Below are 20,170 nucleotides of genomic sequence, written 5' to 3' on the forward strand. Positions count from 1 at the left end.
ACATTAAAGAATTAAGTCTCAAAATCACAAAATTTATTATTAAGAGTTTGTTTCTATAAACACCAAGAACCTGTTTCTATGGAGTCATTACTAGTGTCAACATTTGTGATGTGATCCTATAGAACATTTAAAAACTCAGATAAGATTTAGTCTTTAGGTTGATTTATTCCTCTTAAAAAGTTTTGAACTGATTAGGTGGCACCCACACAGTATCAAGGATAAATCTACTTTAGTATATGCTAAGTGTTAAAGCTCATGTTATTTGACATAAACGATATTGATATTAGCAATCTCTAGGGTAGTGTGTGGCCAAACACGCTATATCTGAAGCCAGCTACTACAGCATGCAACCTCTTTTGCTTGCTTCGAGGGAATAATTAGATTTTGAATTTAAGATGTAGTGTATTCATAAAGACATTTTCCAAAGTGGTGAGATTTTTAAAATATAAAAGAATTTCCAGTTTTGGCATCATTTAGAATGTTTGCCAGAAACTTCTTATATAGCCCAAGATGACCTTCAACTCCAAGCAATCCTCCTGCCTCAGCTTCTAAAGTTATAAATATGATTAATCAGGCTAATGAACTTGGAATTTTAGAAGCCTGCATCATCTGAGTCTACAGACACAAATATTATTAACTAAAATTGAAACTTGCTACCAGTAATATGTAGCTTAGTGTATTAATTAACTTCTTATTCGTTGTAGCCTTACAATTACTGATCTTAGAGAAACACCATAAATCAATATCTGCACCAGCCTTACACAGTTCTTAGCACCAAAACTAGGATTGGGTAGGTATTTCTCACAAGGAAGCCAACGTTCGAGAAACTAAAGGGCAGCCATTAATACTGAAACACTTCTGACTCTAGGGAGTGAACAGCGCAGTATGAGAAAGAGCAAAAAGGAGACAAGAAAATGAGGCAAACTGGATTCAAGGCTGAAGGAGAAGTTTGGGAAGTAACATAAAAGCAAAGACGGGTTTTGAAGGTCAGAGCATAATGGAGAGCATTATGGGAAAATAAGAGTTTACTTGAGAGTCTTCTTGGTTTAATAAAAGAAAGAAAGAGAGAGAGAGAGAGAGAGAGAGAGAGAGAGAGAGAGAGAGAGAAAGTGACAGAGACAGAGAAAAAGATGGAGGGAGGGAGAGAGGGAGAGAGGGAGGGAACGAGGGAGAGAGAGAGATATATTAAGGTTCATGTCACTACTGAGCCCAGGAGAATAAAGATTATTGCAAAACAGAGAAGACAACATCATATAGTTGTGTGTTATAAACCATCTCCTTGAATTATCTTGACTAACATGTAAATGAAGATGAATATTAGTACTGCTTAGATATTTGTTATTTATTTTTTCAGTCTTTTATCTAACCCTGGTTGGTTTGGTACTCACTATGTAGCACAGGCTGGCCAAGAATCATGGCATGCCTCCTGTCTCAGCATATGAGATACCTACTAAATATCATACTCCTGATTTTTCTGTGTATGAATGTGACAAATCCTTAGAGGGATACACAATGAAAATACTAATTACTAAAGAAAATTATTAACAAGTTCATATAACGGTGAGGTAGGGAATGACTCCTGTCATATCACAAAACATAAAAGAGTACAAATATCAAAATATAGAGAATTCCTAAATGCAGATAAACATACTATAATATTAATTCTATTCTGTCTTTTTCCCTCTTACTGGGTATGGATATATTTTATAATTTTTTTCAGTATATATATATATATATATATATATATATATATATATATATATCAAACAATATATATTATATACTTGTTATGTAATGAATTAATATTAAATTATTATTAAATTATATACTTACATATTATACTACTATGTTGAACAAAAGTGAGTTTTTCTAAAATACAAGTTTAAAATTGTGTTTATTACTATAGCTCATTAGGGAAATTTTCCATTCATCTGTTGTAAAGAAACAATGGCATTTGTAATAAAGCTAAATAACTGCAGAATCTTTGACCAATTGTTCTATTGTTAGCATGTTTCCTTGAAGTATGATAATTACAAAACACAAAACGTTTCTAAAAATACATTCTGGGAAACTAATGTGAGATTCATATTGTCCTAGTGATTATCAGACTGCATATACATTTTCACATGAAATAGATTTTGTTACCCAACATGGGATTTGCTTATACAGATGAAGCTAAATGTTCATAGTAATAAAAATCACTATTAAATAAAGAATTAATGCCAGCTCCTGTAAGCAACATATGAATTGCTGGTGAGGCTATTCTCTTCTTTACATAAGGAAGCAATTTAGGATCTTGATCACAATTTATCCAGCAGAACAATAGTTCTCCCATTAACGTAGATTTTGCCTGCTGGGACAGTTCCACATTCACAAATGGATAAGCATGGCCTTCTATACATATAATTTTATGCTTATATTTTAAAAGCTAATGATGCTGTGATCTTATACCTAAAAGCCATCAGTGACCCGAATAATATTACTTTATCCATTAATAATAATTATTCAAATATTTGTAAACTAGACTTAGTCTAGTTACTTTGGTTTGGCATGCTCAACATATTTAAAAGTGATCCAGTTGTACTGTGCTTAATCATCAGTAACAAAAAAAAATCAATTATGCCCTAGTCCATAATTGAAGAAAATACTATCTTTTTTATATACAGGAACAACTGAAAATCTAAGGCATGCATTAGCAACCATGTGAGATTTACAGGCACTGGAAAAACACCACAAATCAAAGTAAATGGAGTGTAAGTCCTGGGTGGCATGCAAAAGACATGAGAGTTTTGACTGAATATAGATTTACCATACACAATTATTGTAAAAAGATTACTATTACTGTTTCACATATTAAAATAAAAGAAATTGACAGCTTAATTTTTTCATTTTATTTTTTTACTTTTACATATACATTTATATTATTAAACTCATATGTAATAAATTACATACAGCAAAAAGAACCACAAAACAATTAAGAATTATACAAATGTTACATTCATAGTGTTTCGTGTATTTGGCATTCTTGGAGTCTACAAGTCTTTAAAGTCTACACGTTTAAGTGTAAGTCAATATCTGTCATATCTCATCTCTATCAACCTAAAAACATCTGTCTAGACCTAAGAACATCTTACCGCCTAAATAACTAAGCCTAATTGTTAAACTAAACTATCTGGTCTCCAACCCCATCAGAGACTTGAGAAGTAATAAAGTCAATTGTCCTAGTAAACAGACAGTGGAAGTTAGCAGCTTCCAAAATGAGAAAATGACAAGAGACAGTTCACTGCCTAGACTGTCACCCAAAATTCTCTATAACGTTGGAGCATTGTCTCAGCCTTCTGGCCCAATATATCTGGCAGGCATATTTGTGAAGCAGGAACTATTGAGGGCTTGCTTACCCTGTCTTTGCAGAGTTTAGCCATCAACTCTGCTTTATTTTTCAGACATCCTTTTCATACTCGGTTAACCAGCAAGAGCTTTATGAAATGCAGCTAGTTAATATTTGTCAAATAAAAGGAAAATAAAAATATTATATTGGGAATTACACTGGCTTAAATAAAGAAAAAGTAGTTTTCAATAATGTTAATTTGAAAATATTAGTAATTTTATAGACGATATTTAAATTAATCAAGACATTATTCTTAAGACCAAGCAGGTTGAAGAGAATGTAATTTTAAAGTTTAAAAAATTATTAGTAGCACACAAGTGATAATAGTGTCTTTGAAGCATCATGCTTAGCGACTCTCAGATATTGTTCTTAGCCTTGTCATTATTTGAACTCATGTCACATATAGCCACTTCAAGAGAAGAGAAAAACAGAGAAAATAGGGAAAGCAAAAAATAATATACACAGAGAGTCACTGGCATAGAAGACTTATAATGTCTGGTTTGAGGAATCTTTTCTTTTAGCCACTATGCCTTGCACCTTTTTAAGACACGCATTTCTATTTATGAAATAATATTCTCAACTTCATGGTACACCCACAAATTATCATGGAACATGAACGAAAAGATGCTAGAAGTGCAAATTCCTATAATACATTGATTCAAGACTGGAGAGGTGGTTCATTCATCAAATGCCGGCCATAGAAACATGGAGTTCCGAGTTCAAATTCCCAGAATATACAAAAAAGATTAGACACAGTACATGCCTGTACCCCCAGCACTGGTGGGGGAAATGACAAGTGGATCCCTAGAATCCTGTCTGTCAATTTAGTCAAATTGAGAAGTTAAATATTTCTCTTAATGCTTCCTTCTGCAAGTGATGGGAGGAGATGCAGATGCCAAACAGTAGGCTGAGAGAGATCCCAAATTGGGTCCCTCCCCTTGATCCCGAAAACCTTACAGGAGAGGTGAGGGAGGGAGTGTAGGGGCCAGAGGGGTCAAATGGCACCAGGACAATACGGTACATAGAATCAACAAACCAGGGCTCATAAAGGCTCACATAGAATTAAACAGCAGTCACTGAGCCTGCATCGGTTTCTGCCAGGTCTTTTGCATATGTGCTGTAGTCCTTTAAGTTGGTGTTTTTGTGCAACCCCTACCAGGTGGAGTGTGGCTACCTTTGAATCTTTTGACTTCCCTTGGGATCCTTTTTCTCTTACTTTGTTGCCTCATCCAGCCTTGATGTGAAGGTTTGTGTCTAGTCTTATTGCATCTTGTTATGCCATGTTAGGTTGACAGCTTGGCCTACTCTTTTCTGAAGGAAATAGAAGTAGTGAATCTGGGGTTGCACTAGAGATATGGGTTGCACTGAGAAGAGTGGAAAAAGGGAAAACTCTGGTTGGGATGAATTGTATGAGAGAAGAATAAAAAAAAATTCTCTCAGAAAAAACAAAGTGACAGTTTCTGAGAAAGACAACTTTTGGCTCCATGTATATATGCACATATGTGAGCTGTAAGCACACATACAGCACCCAAACAACAACAAATATACATCACATACAATATATAAACATGTATGCACAAAGTAAATAAACAATGAATAAAGCCCATTTTGTGTTATCTATATACTCACTGGAGCATGGCCAAACTCTCAGTATCCTGTCCCTTAAATAGAGGTGGGTTGTTCCCTTCCTGGACTCCTGTCAGAAGCCATCTATTGTGAAGAGCTCACTTCAGTATTCTTATTACATTTTTAAAGAGTTATTTGTGGCCTATTGTTGGCTGTGGGTCTCTGCATCTGTTTCCATCAGTTGCTGGATGAAGCCTCTAAGAAGACAAGTATGCTAGGCTCCTGCCTACAAGCATAGCAGAGTATCATTAATATTGACAGAGGTTGACTCTCTTCCATGGGGTGGGTCTCAAGTGGCTACAGGAGGTGGCTACTTCAGGTTCCTTAACCTCAGCTGCTAGAAGTCTGAGCTAGAGCTCTTGATATTTGTGGAAGAGGGAAGTCTTGTGGGTAGAGTAGGAGGAAGGCTAGAAGGAGCTGAAGGGGTCAAAGATACCACAGGAAGGCTTACAGAGTAAATTAACCTGTACTCATGAGGGCTTACAGAGACTGAACCAGAAACCAAAGAGCATTCATGTTTTAGACCTAGACCTCCTACACATATGTAGGAGATGAACAGTTTGGTCAACATGTGGGTTCCCTAACAATGGAAATAGGGGCTGCCTCTGACTAAGTTGCCTGTCTTTGGTTCCCTTTTCCCTAGAGTATCTGCCTTTCCAGGAGTCTGTCGAAGTGGATACATTTAGTACTGCTGGGACTTGAGATTCCAGGGTGGGTTGGTACCCTTTGGGTGACTCCTCTTCTATGAGAAGAAGGAGCCAGGGAAAGAGGGGGGGGGGAGGATGAGGATGAGACTGGGAGGAGAGGAAGGAGGGATCTGGGATCAGGCTATGAAGTAATGAAATAAATAAAGAGGGGGTAGAGAGAGAGAGAGAGGAAGGAAGGAAGGAAGGAAGGAAGGAAGGAAGGAAGGAAGGAAGGAAGGAAGGATACTTGTGGAAGTCCATGATTTGTGCTTTCTATGTCTGTAAATATCAAGGAAGCTACTTTTGCACTGCTATCAATGACTGCAGGTACATAGTTGAGAAAGAGGAACACAGAAGGCCTTGATACAACTTCTACCCCGAATCCAATCCCTCCTTCCCCAGAAGCCAGAGATGGACAAGGTTTTAATATGGACTAGCATATGTGCAAGTCTCTTGTGATATGTTTTCATTTCATGTACATCACTCTATTATAATGTAAATGTATATTTTATCTTTTTGGTGCTTTGGTGGCATTTATAATATATTTCAGGTAAAAGTGGAGTGTATCAAAAAATGTTTATGTGCACATTGTCTCACTATATTCTGTGCCTATCACTTCAGTCATCAATGGAACATCTGTAGAATATTTTACTCTCTGTCTAATTAAACACAATGGATATTAGATACCAATGTAAAATAGATGTTAAGATTATGATAACATTACAAAGCCATGGTAAAATTTTGGCTTTGAGTCCAACTAGACAGGAAATAGAACACACACACACACACACACACACACACACACACACACACACACACACACACAAACATATATATATATATATATATATGAAGGTAAAATTACAACATGAATTGAAAATTGAGTGGTATTAAATTTAAAGAGGTTCAGAAATTAAAGCAATCATCACTTGTCAGAGAGAATCAGAGTGATATTACATAACACTCTAGTGTTGTCTTAATTAGCTTGGTATTATTGTAATTAAAAGCCAGAAAATAAGTAACTTATATAGCAAAGTTCTAGTTTGTTCATGTTGCTTGAGGCTGGAGTCTCCAAGCAACAAGACCTTTGTGTCCTGTCAAGAGATTCCTGGCTGAATACGCTATCACTGTGTTAGTGTTGAAAGGAAGAAAGTATAAAGAATGAACGTGGAAGGGATCCTTGCTTGGTACCAATATACTCTCCGGTGACATAGGAAAACCTACTTCCTGGAGATGGGTTTCTACACCTCCCATGAATTCTGAGCTTCCTTGATTTAACAACTTCTTCCCAGCAAGCTCTTCAGTACTGTTACAAGGAGGACCAAACATTTAGCACATAATCATTTCAGAGAACAAGGCCAATCCAAACAAGAGAGTGTGTCAAATGCAAGTGAATCAAGACAGAAAATAGAATAAGAGTTAACACCAGCTTCCACAGGAAATAAAAAGTTAGGCAAAGACAAGTCTATGAACTTTGAAGGTATAGAGTCCTTGTGGAAGTCTATGAAGTTTCAAGGTGTAGAGTCCTTTGCTTTATGCTTGGTCTTAACCATGTCTGTGTATTTGTTATTCTTTTGTGGCCTCCACATTTAGAAACAAGTTAAAAACCACAGAATAAAATCATGCATTCTGTTTCCTAATACTACTATACTACAATATATATGATCCACAGATAGCAAAATTATAGTACTACCTTTTGGATTCTTTTAGAATATTTTGGAGATAAGCATCTAGAGTGTACGTTGTGGACTCACAGTTGCCTGTAGTTTCAGCTTCAGGTGTTTTTCAGACACATGTTTTCATGTGCCCATACACGTATATACCAATATACATCCACATAAGTCAAAATAAAAACAAATACTTAGTAGTGTCATAGAGATATTTTAACTATGATTTCTTATATGCATACTGTATTATCAAAGGTATGTAACATTTTAATTAATATTTGAAGTATTCAAATTTCCCAGTTTTGACATTTTCAACATAGTCTATATACATTTATCTTAGTTTGTTTCAAGCCTAGATGTTGACAAGACCAGGATTGTCTCTAAGTTTGAGCACAAAATTTTCTCTATAACAGCATCATACAAAAAACAGTTGAAGTAAGTATACATATATTGTTAAATAATGAACACCAAGTCTTTAAGTTTTGGCTTTATAATTATTGTACTTTATTTCAGATTAAACTTAGAAAACTGATAAGTACAAAATGTTCATGGTTTATATCATAGTTTTGACTTGTTTTCAATTAAATTTTCAGTTGGCTTTGATGATGTTTCATACTGCATTTTCAAAATTGTAAAATTGATTCAAATAGTGTACAAACTTAGCAAAAAAAATATGTTGAGAAGAAAGAATAAGGAAGAAGCGTTACCTGGCCACCTGCTTACATTCAATTTGAACTTCAGTTAAATAATTCTCTTTGTGAAACAATGCACACATAAACTATATTTGAAGGGAGAAAAATGTGTAGTCTACAGATGGACTTTGTTATACATAAGAATATATTATAGTATAATGCTTTAAAAATAATAGAGTTATAATGTGTTAAAGTATGTAAAAACACTGCAACATAAACCAATTTGGCTATGGCCAATACTGAAAGGGAAACATAATTTATATATCCATGACATCTTCTATTTTTAAAAAAATATTTGTTGCATTATCGATGAATGTTGCATTCTTGATACTTATTTTCAAATATGTCACCTCTGTGTACATTTCTGTCCTGATTAATGTGCCCATTGTCTTTCTGGTTATTCAGGCTGAAAGCCCCCTCTTTTAATTGGAATTCCCTTCTCCCCTACTTCCAGCAGGCACTCTGATAATAATTTTTCTCCAAATTATGATTATTTACTTGCAAAGATATCATAGTCAATATTTAATTTCTTTCTTTTAACCCGGAGTCCTCATTATTCTGGCACATGTCCCAAGCACTTACGATGTCCTCCCTAGATGCTAAGTTAGATGAACTCATTTTGCTTCAGGGTCTATTAGATACTACAGTCCTTTAGAGAGTCATCATTTATTGCTCCTCTGAAGAGCAATATACGATATATTAAGTGACCTGCTGTCTTTGCTCCTTGCTACCTGACTACATAGCTTGCCTCACTGTATCATTTTCTTTTACAGTGATGCTCTTTCAAATCCCCATATATATTCTGTCTCTGGGATATCAAAGATGGCTGGGTACAAACTTCTCTCTGTGTGGTAATGATCTGTCCCTTGATCATGTACTAAGCCGGCATCCCAGGCACTCATTCAGGAAAACTATGCCTGTAACGCCAACACAGGCTCACAAAACACTGAACTTTTCTATAGACATCTTCACGGTTTCCAGTAATAAATAGAACTGTGTGCAAAGCAGGTCCTTCTCACTGTGCGATATTGTATCTCATTGCAAAGCAGAGTGCCTGGCATAGAGTCCACACTCAATAAGCACTTATGAGTTGGACAGATCATTAAAAAGCAAGAAGCATGCATTTTAGATTGCTAAGTTGTTTTATTTCCAGCTTTAAGATCACAATTATCTATGCAGTGTCACTCTGCCAACTCTTTACCAAGGTCATCCAGGCAACACAGAGCCTGTAGCTTAATCTTAGATTTTGTGGTTACACCTGAATAAGCTCTGGAAAGAGAACTAGCTTTTTTAAAAAGTTATTCTTTAAACATGGTTTATGCTCACATGGTATATACTCACTTATACTTGGGCACTAGCCCCAAAGGCATGTTTCCCACAAAAGTCTTCACTTACCAGGAGATTGGGATAGATGTGAGGACATCCTACCGAGACTCTAAGTAAGAGAAATATAGGAGATGGAGAAATAGAAGGACCCAGAGGGCCCGAGAAACCTACAAGAAGAACATCATGATGGGTGGATCGGAGCCCAGGGGAGTCTGCTCAAACTACTGCACTAACCAAGGACAATATAATAGTAAACATCGAACCCTTACTCTGATCTACCCAATGGACAAGACATTCTCCACAGTTATGTGGAGAGCAGGGACTAACTTTGACATGAACTCTAGTGCCCCATATTTGACCACCTCCCCTTGGTGGGGAGGCCTGGTGGCACTCAGAGAAAGTATAAGCAGGCTACCAAGGTGAGACTTGATAGCCTGTGACCATATAGTGGGGGAGGAGGTCCCCTTCTGTCACAGACCTAGGGGAAGGGAATAGGGTGAAAGCAGGAGGGAGAAAGGAATGGGAGGATACAAATGATGTGATAACAATTAAGTTGTAATCTGAATAAATTAATAAAATTAAAATTTTAAAAATGGTTTATGCTTTTTTTTCCAAAAGCCTTGTTTTCTCTCAAGAGTGCGCCATATATTTCTATGTCAGCATGTCTGTAAACCCCTATTTCTGTTTTTACTTTGGCAATATTTAGCTGATTTACTTAGATTGATTTATTATGAAATATAATCACAGTAAATGTGTGTTCAGTGGTTTCAAGTGATATCTTATTCTCCTTAGTTCAAAGACACTCTGAATATCAGATTAATTTTCTTTCTTTCTTGTTTTTCTGAGTGGTAGCCATTAAACTTTCTCTGGTTTAGAGTGTTTTGATTAGACAGGGAATTCTTTTGAAGGATAACATGGATTTGTTTAACAATTTAATAAATAAACCTATTGTGTAACATGGCAAGTCATGATCAAGGAAATGTGTGTGTGAAAGGCAGGGACTCATTGTCTAAGAGCTTTGCATCTTAAGGATGACTTTTTATTAAAGTTCCGACTAGACTGTCACAGGAAAACAAGTTGCATGTAGTCACTCATTTTTAAGTAGATGGTGATTGCAATGAATAAGACTTACACATAAAGATGCTATGAGTTCAAGATGCAGAAACCGGGCAAACAACTAATGGCAGAACTTAGGCACTATTCACAAAAATTATCCACAACTCTCGGCAGTACAGGAATAAAATATATATGAAGTTCTTACAGATGAATACATTACTAGGGCTCAACATTCTTTCTAAATGAGAGTTTCTAGACTATATTTTTATAAGCCCTAAGAATAAAGAATTTAGTAATGATCCAAAGTTCAATTTACGTATTTGTGGAAATCTATGCAATATATCATAAAAATTATTAGAGATATATGACTTTTTCAGTATATAAAAGAACACAGGGATAATTTATTTATTTATTTCCATCTTGAAAATAATTATGTTTCCAGTTGATAACATTATCTGATATTCATTGACATGCATCATAAATTTAATTTTGTGAAGGGTCGTAATTCTGTTGTGTTGTTAAGCTTTCTGTATTGTGACAAACTACCTAAGATATTCAAATTGAAAAGAGGGAGATTAGCTTGCCTTCTGGTTTCAAAGCTTTAGTACATCTTCACTTGGGTTTATTGATCTTGGCTATGACATATAGCTGAAATGAAGAGATAGAAGAGGACTCTTGTATACTACATGGCTGCCAGGAAGCAAGAGAGAAATAGGCCAGAGTCGCAATATTCCCTGAAAAGAGCAGACCTCTGATGACCCAAACTCTTTCTCTTTTGCATCTTCTAATTCTTTTCTCTGCCTCTGGCAAACAACACCTGCATCAACAAGCTAATACACCTGCAACATGTGGCATTTTGAGAGCATCTAAGATCAAAACTATTACAGCACTAGAATTTAATGTCATTTGCTATCATTAAATTCATTGTATTAATAATATTTTTCTTTGTATGTTTAATAGCCTATGTTATTTTCACTATTTACTTTTAAATGAATGTAAGACACATATTCTTAGGTATTTTTAATAAGTTGACAATTTAAAATTTTTGTATAATGTGGGTTATGCATGTTATAAATTGTAGATACTCTGAGGAACAATCAGCTCCAGCTAATCAGTATGTATACCACCTTGGGTACCATTATTGCAAAGAATATTTGAAAAGTTCCAAGTTTTTTTTTTAAATTTACAACACAGTGTTAGTGACTATCACCACCAGACAGAGCAAACACTTCACAAAAACAAAGTAGATTTGTCTGGGAGACTGAGATGTTGCATTAATTGTCCATCCTAGCGCAGTTCTTTTTACCTTCTATCCTCTGTAGCTATGATTCTACTGTCTACCTCTATGGGATTAGTTGTAAACTGTACATATTCCTAACAACATGTAGTATTTGGTTTCCTGTGCCTGACGTATTCCCTATAGCATAATATTCTCCTGTTTTTATGTATTGATTTAGTTGTTAGGGTTTCCTTATTTGGAAGGTCTAGATAGTATGCTAGTGTATCTTAATATATTTCCTTTTTTTCCATTAACTTAGATAGATTATCTAAGTTGTATTAGATACAATAGTGTATTGAGCACAAGAGTACAGACATCTCTGTAGCATATTGATTTACAATCTTTCAAAAATACATCATCATCAATGAAATTTATATTATACTTTCAGTTTCCTGTAATATAATTTGTTCATTACCATTTTCATTCATGTTTACCTAATGTGGCTTCTTGAAAAAAAAACTTTTTCCAATTACTTAATGTTCTTTATCACTGATTATCAAAATTATATAAGTGGTTCCATTATTTTCCTAAGAGGTTTAAAAGTATTTTTATCTACTTGCATAAGAATATGCATATATTGAAGTGTGGAGAACGTGAAGACAATAACAACATTTTACTAAATGTGCATTACCATATTTTTTATGTATGGCTTCCGTCTCATTGTGCGCTGACTTTAAATTATCATATTTTAAATTTCACATAGGTATATTTGATTACAGTTTTCAATAGGAAATCATCCAAGGGTCATTATGCATTTCCTCAGACTAGAATATTATAAATTAAAAAGGGCGAATGCAATCTTTTACTTAGTTCATCAGCACTCCTTCAGATAAACATTTCAAATGTAAATACTGAGAATATTGCAACGTATGTGAATTATTCATTCATTATAGACATATACACATTTTCTCACTGATCTGTATCAATGAGTTTTGGAAAGGGTACCTTATATAATGCAGTTTCAGAAATGCACCTGCCCGATCCAAACTCACTTCACAGTAGTCTCACCTCACAAGAGGACATGCATGGGAAGAAAAAGAAGGGAATTTACATAAATTGCTCTGACCATTTCTCAACAACAAATTAAGCCACTTTTTCCCCTGTAGAATTATCTTGCTCTTGTAGAAAAATATGTATTTTTAGTCATATTATGAGTGATATGTTTATTTTCTAACACTATTTTAAGTCTTGAGCCTCTGTAAGAGACATTTTGAGGTTCTGGTCCATAGTTAATAATGGAAAATTGAAAATATAAAAATGACCTAGGTGATGTTCCCTCTGCACTGAAATCAGAACGTGCTCATATCCTGTCCTTACAATCAAGCACACATGAGATGCTGTGTGAGGTAGATTATAAATTGGTGTATGTAAGGATTCTTAGAATTACAGTGTCTCAAAACAACCACAATAACAACAAACTGAGAAGCCGGTAGCTGTGTACAAGTCAAAGTCTCTCTGCATTGTTGAAAAAAAAAAAAAAGGTCTAACTCATAAAAAGTCCATTATTGCAGTGAAATAATAATTATCTTCATTCTCTATTTTCAAGTTTGAATATTGTATGATGTGCCTTTTAACATTTTCTATATTTAGAGTTATATCCATATTGTTATGAATATAGGACTAGATGTAAATCATACAAATATATGTTTATCACATTAATATAGATTTTTCTCGTAATTGGTATCCCAGTATGCTCTTCAGTAGTGTCATCAGTATTAACAGATATGAAACACACATGTACTGGTCTTGTTTCTCAAGAATTCAAGTCCAGAATCTAAGAATTGTTTTTTTTAATGATCCCTTTCCTTTGTACAATCAACATCATCTCCTTTTTCTAGCAACTTTATGTCTCCTAAAGTGAACTTCTCAGAGACGGACATGGTCGGTGCTGTACACAATAACATCCCTTGGTTGTTTTTCCTTTCTGTATCCATGGCTGAATTGTCAGTTTCAATATATTGTCAAAATAAGTAGTTCACTCTTTATGAAGCAGATTCACTGTATACAGTTTACCATATTGCTTTAACCTGGTGAGAAAGGACACACAGACCTATACATTACAATGAACAAATACATTTCACGCAGACAACAGAGAATATCAGAATCCTAAATTCAGTGGAAGTAGTCACTCAATGCTTAGAAAGCTGCTGATGGGTCATACTTTCTACATGTGCCCCATAGCCAAGGAAACTCAAAAAATGGCTGACTCCACTTTGGCCACTTTGGGGATGGCACCATGTGCTGGGGAACAAAGAGGTCAGACCATTTCTAGAAGGGTTTAAACAAAGTTTATGCTGTCTTTATAAATCGTTGCATCAGATGTCACAGTCCAAACGCATCTACCAATGCTCCTTACAGTGGATCTTGAAAATAAAAGTAAAACAGTAGGACTAGATGGTGCTCCTGCCAAGTCTTACAGCAGGGTTGGGAGTTTACTGAATATTCCCCATCAAACACATATTTCTAATGGGAAAATGTGTATTAGGCATAAATATGAATCCTTAAGGACTGAACGTTTCTATTCAGAGTGCTTTGTGTAAAAATATTTTTCTACATCACCAAATATTTTTTTTCTGTCCAACATGTGGATATAAACATTGTACCCGGGAAAAGGAATAATGAAATGATTATAAGAAGTCATGGGGTGGTGTAGTTTAAAAAAAATAGAGATAAGGGCTTTTTATGATCTTGTACCCAATGAGATAAAGATGGAAAATTTGGAAGATACCGAACTATGAATGGGTTATGACTTTAGATTCACGTTCTCATAATTTACCCAAGATGTAATTTATTAAAGAATTACATTTTAAATATTTGTTCATTGTGTGTTGATATGTTAACTTGAGAGCAGATGTTTTCCCTGAAATTCCTGAGAATTTCTTACAGGAGAAGGAGATCTGGAGGCCATGTACCTGATGAGTTTACAACTGTTTGTACCAAGAGAGGCAATTCATTCTGTTAGTCTTTGTTCCTAATGGGAGGAAGGCTGTCACTCTCCATCACATTAAGAGGCATACAGAGACAAAGAGCATTACTTTTATAATCAGTGGTGCAGACTGGGATTTGTGAAGTGGAAAATGTAACACTGTACTTGCAGGATCAGAACACAGTATTTCTCACCAGGTTGCAAAGTGAATTGAACTATGCTGGACCCATCAAAGCGTTAACACACACACACACACACACACACACACACACACACACACACACACACACACACACACACAACCTCATGGAAAGATTGGAAGGCACTTACATAAAAGCCATTTGTACGTGCTGATTTTCTATAAATTAAGAAAAGGCTAGAACTTCGTCTTTGTATTCATTTAATGCAAGGACATATATGTCAGCATTGGTATCCTGCAGCTAGAATTACACACCCTCATAATTCCCATTGTTTGCACAGCACATGGTTTTTAATGAACCATCCAAAAAGCACTAAATATTGTGCTGCACGATGGTTAATTTCTCCCTGAATGGAGTATCTTGTAAGAGATCCTCTAGCTAGGAAGAGGAACCTAATAAAATAAACTGAAAATAATATAGGTGGTATTTTTTCAGTATGTTTCCAATAACTTATTGTTGAAAATATAATTATCATTATGACAGCAGTAACAGTAAGAGCATATGAAGAGTTTTTAAGGAATGAGGGTGAACTTCTTGTGGATTTTAAGATTAGTATCCTTCTGAAAGGGCTTCAGAACACGGGTATGTTCTCTTCTATTCTTCCAGCATTGGAAGACACTGCTTTGTGCACCATGGAGTGCATAGAACCAAGGTCAATTTTAGAAGCGGGCATTTCTTTAAAATCATATCAGCAAATAGGAAGACAGAAGCTTAGCTCGAAGAAACCCAACACAATTTCCTGCACAATGATGCTCAGAATACATAGTTCTTGAGCTGTGGTTTTTGTTTCTTCGATGCAGAAGTGCTTATTATGCTCAGATTCTGAGTGTGAACAAATCATCTCCAAAATGTATAGGCTTTAATTAAGTCTTTTAAAATATTATTTATTTATTTATTTATACTATTACATATATATATATAAACTACAGTACATACAGCAAGATGAACCAGGAAACAATCAGGAATTATATTAATGTTATACTCATAGTGTTTTGGCTAGTTGTGTTTGGCAACCTTGAAGAAAACATCTTTCGTATCTCGGTGAGTCTCAAATTCTGAATGAAAATCAGTATCTATCATATCTAATTTCTATCAACTTAAAACGTCTATCTAGACTTAAAAACATCTTAACCCTTAAGGAACTAAGCTTAATTGTAAAACTAAACTGTCTGGTCTTCAACTCCATCAAAGACTTGAGAAGGAATTAAATTAATTACCAGAGTAAACAGGAAGTGCAGGTCAGTAGCTTTCAAAGTGAAAAACAAACAAACAAACAAACAAACAAACAAACTGACAGAGACAGCTTGCTGCTTGAACAATCACCGAGAACTCTCAATAGCATTGTAGCATCATCTTCAGCTTTCTGGCCCAGTATGTCTCAAAGACATATTTGTGAGGCAGGAACTATTGTGGACTTGCTTACCCTGACTTGGCAAAGATCGGCCATCTAATCTGCCTTGTCTATTTTCAGGCAGAATTCTGTCGGTAGCTGAAACAAGAACATTTTGCCCAGTGGCTTGTTTGCCACATTTGGATCAGTCTCCATGAGGAGGTTCTTTGATGCTCATCATCCTCTTTTAGATAGGCTGGGTGTTGCCAGGAGTTATCCTGTCATATTGTCAAAAAAATCCTTAAAACAATAAAATCTTAAGGCCTTAATTGTTGCTAACAATGTTATTTTTAATTCCTTGGCATAGAATTTTGTACATTAATGCAAAACAAGTTTAGTTTTGATACATTGGTATAGAATCCACTTTTAAGATTATTCTTCACACACATTATATATACTTCTACTCTAATAGGTGGTATTGTGCCCATACAACTCAAGTAGAGTACAATGTTTATTCCAATATTTTGATGGTGCTACTGAAGGATGTTCAGGATAGTATATTATACAAATTAATTGTTAGTTTATCCAATCATGGTCATGTCAGTTACTACTCTACTTTTATGACAACAGTATACATGCTAGGAGTAACAGATAGATATGTTTCTATAGGTAAATAAGGTAAAATAGTGAGATAACGTCTTCGAAAACATCAAAGTCCTACCGAATATGGCCTTTAAAGGTGTGTCAGCCTTGTATGAAAAGAAAACACTAGTTTGAGAAATAACCTGTATAAAGATGAGCACAAGTGATTGTGATAGACATCTAGAGCTTAGTGGACTGAAAGTGAGGCATGCTCTTTGAGTACCAAGAAATGCTTGCTGATCCTATTACCTTCTCTTAAGACTAACTATTATGTCCCTTACATGACTTAACTCATTTCATTTAGGAGATGTCTGTAGAGATAGAGTAAAAATGATGCTTTGAGAAGTTCAAGGGATGAGTTTGAGTTTTTTATTTAATATATTGTCTATTTTTTTCTCTAAATGTTCTCTTTAATTTTTTAGGTCTTCAATTTCTAATCTATTTGAAAATATGATAGTTATTTGAAATTGTATCTTTACAGATAATATTTGATAATCATATTCTGAATAACTCCAAATTGTACATGGCATAACATGATATATTTTGAGGCCTTTCTTCAAGAATTATTTTCTAAGTCATCATCTCACAGAGGGGTTGTGCTTTAGCTTCTTTGTTTATTTCTTTACCAGATGATGTTTTGCAAATCAAAACGAGACCTTGTACTTAATTTTATTTATTCTCTTTCAATCTTTCTGTCTCTGTCTCTTTCTCTGCCTCCCTCCCTCCCTCCCTCCCTCCCTCTTCCCTCCCTCTCCCTCTCCCCCTCCCTCCCCCCTCCCTCTCTCCCTCCCTCCCTCTCTCTCTCTCTCTCTCTCTCTCTCTCTCTCTCTCTCTCTCTCTCTTCTCTCTCTCTCTCTCTCTCTCTCTCTCTCTCTCTCTCTCTCTCTCTCTCTGTGATGGGATGGGTAACAGATACACTAGAAGATGCATGTTGATGTTAAAGGACATTTTGCCTAGGTTGGTTCTCTCCTTGTACCGTATGGGCCCCAGGGGTGAAACTCTGATTCTGAAGTTTAGCAGCTAGCGCCGTTACTCACTGAACCAACTTTCTGGTTTCAGACTTGTGTTTCATTTTGGTTAATTATTTAATGCTAAGTGTGGAAGACACTTCATAAAATGATTAAAAGAACCGCAATGAGATTTCCTTTTGTAAGCTTTTAATAGTGAACTCACTTCACAATGGAGTAATAAAAATAAACTTTCATTTATATGCATGCATACACATATATGTTTAAATCCATACATGCAGGCACATATATATATATATATATATATATATATATATATATATACACACACACACACACAATCAGGAAAAAACGAGCTACAAATTTATGACATAGATGGTGTTGGAGAGCAGAGCTTAGATGGACCTGGAAGAACCAAAGGGAAGGAAAAACTGATATAACTATATTGCTTTTTTTTTTTTTGAATCAGGGTTTCTCTGTGTAGTCTTGGCTGTCTTGGACTCACTTTGTAGATCAGGCTGGCCTCGAACTCAACAGCAATCCACCTGCCTCTGCCTCCCGAGTGCTGGGATTAAAGATGACTATATTTCAATTAACATTATAAAAACATCTAAAAGAAATTAGAGATATTACTGATTTCAGAATCCAAAATACTGAATGAATACTTTATTCAAATAAATTGTTAATAATATGTCAGTTTCTTCTTATGCTAATTGAAAAGGAAAATGTGCATGGCATGTTTTTTTCTTAGCATTATAATTTAAAAATAAAGAATTTGGATCATCATATCAAGTTTTAATGTAGACTCAATTAAATACATAAATGTTAAATATTTTAACATTAAATACTAACATGTAATATAATATGAAATTATGCCTAAAATTAATATCTTTATACTAAAATGCAGGCTCTAGTTTTTATTTAGTTTATCATAAAAACACTGCTATTCATTTATTTAACCTACATGAAATCTTAAATTGGACTTATTATACTGCGTAGGAGATCCTCCCACGGATATCTCATATCAGAGCTAAACTTTTATTTTCTTTTCTATAATTGCTCATAAAATGAGATGGAAGGCTCAGCAGTGCTTGAGGAGAGATATAAAAGCCAAACATTAATTTTATTCAGATGAGATGATTTGTATGCAAGCTATCAGGCTACAAGCTTATCTCATTACAAGCTCATGGCTATGAGTGTTTCATCATTTCTCAGATGCCATTAAATTTAATAATAAGACTGCCTGTATTGTGTATTAAAAAATGTGTGTCAGTTCTCCATTCTGTATAGTGGTGAAGTGTTTGTGAATATTTATTACCTCGTCTTTAGTGCTCTTAACTTTGTACTAAATAGCAAAGTTAATTGCCTTCATGTCTCTAATTGCACTGTTTGGTGTGTGTTCAGTTCTCTCCTCTTCTTCATGTGCTGAGATAGTAGGAATATGTAGATTTTTGTGAAAAGTAATAATTGGCATGTGAAAACTTGCACAGGCATATAATTGCACACTGAATTAAAACACAGTGAGTTTACTTGGTGTCTTGCAGGGTCAATTAGCTCCTTGTCCTTCTCTGTGGGAATACAAGTAACCAGTCCTGATGCCTTTAAATAGTTACAGAGATACAAAAATGCATAAGTAATTCATTTAAAAATTATTACAAGGCAGATTTTAAAGGACATTAATGGAATGAAAGCAGAAATCTTTTACAATGACTAATTAGTCATCCCCTTATTTATTTTTCAAATTGGTAATTCTATATGAAGTAGTTTAAAATAGATTTTTACACTTATTGCTTATGTTCTTTAACTTCTCCTCATTAATTTGTTTTAACCTCACTGGATCCCATTATACAATTTGTTTTTCAATAAAGTTCTGAAGAAAGGAAAGAAGTTTCAAAAGTTTAGGAGACATTCACTTTTCTCAGTCTTCCTGTACACTACTAAAAAGTAACAACCTATAGTGACATATTAAAATATAGTATATTCCCCAAGAGAGTTATTAATATTAATACCAGTGTTCACACACACACACACACACACACACACACACACACTATTTATACATTATAGCATATATTTATAATTGTTCAAAGTCAAGCAGGTCTGGTTACTTGTATTTTCATAGAGAAAGACATAGAGCTAATTGACTCTGCAAGAGACCAATAAACCCATTGTGTTTTAATTCATGGTGAAATTATATGCCTGTGTAACTTTTCACATGCCAATTGTTACTTTTCAGGAAAATATACATATGCCTAGGATCTCAGCTGATGAAGAGGAAGAGGAGAGAACAGAACATAGTCTGAACAATGCAATTAGAGCCATTCTCTTCACCACATCCAGCCTCCCAATATTTTGCACTCAGACAATTTATAATTGAGTATGAG

At 34.9% G+C, this 20,170-nt stretch overlaps 1 protein-coding gene across 3 annotated transcripts in view; it reads left to right on the forward strand.

The window, feature by feature from the left end:
• The window catches only part of MGAT4C (MGAT4 family member C), a 614,816-nt gene that overhangs the window by 449,784 nt on the left and 144,862 nt on the right, over positions 1-20,170 (forward strand). The gene's annotated exons all lie outside the window — the stretch shown is intronic.

Source organism: Acomys minous (genome assembly GCF_964271855.1).
Source record: "Acomys minous genome assembly, chromosome: 9".
Classification (NCBI taxonomy): domain Eukaryota; kingdom Metazoa; phylum Chordata; class Mammalia; order Rodentia; family Muridae; genus Acomys; species Acomys minous.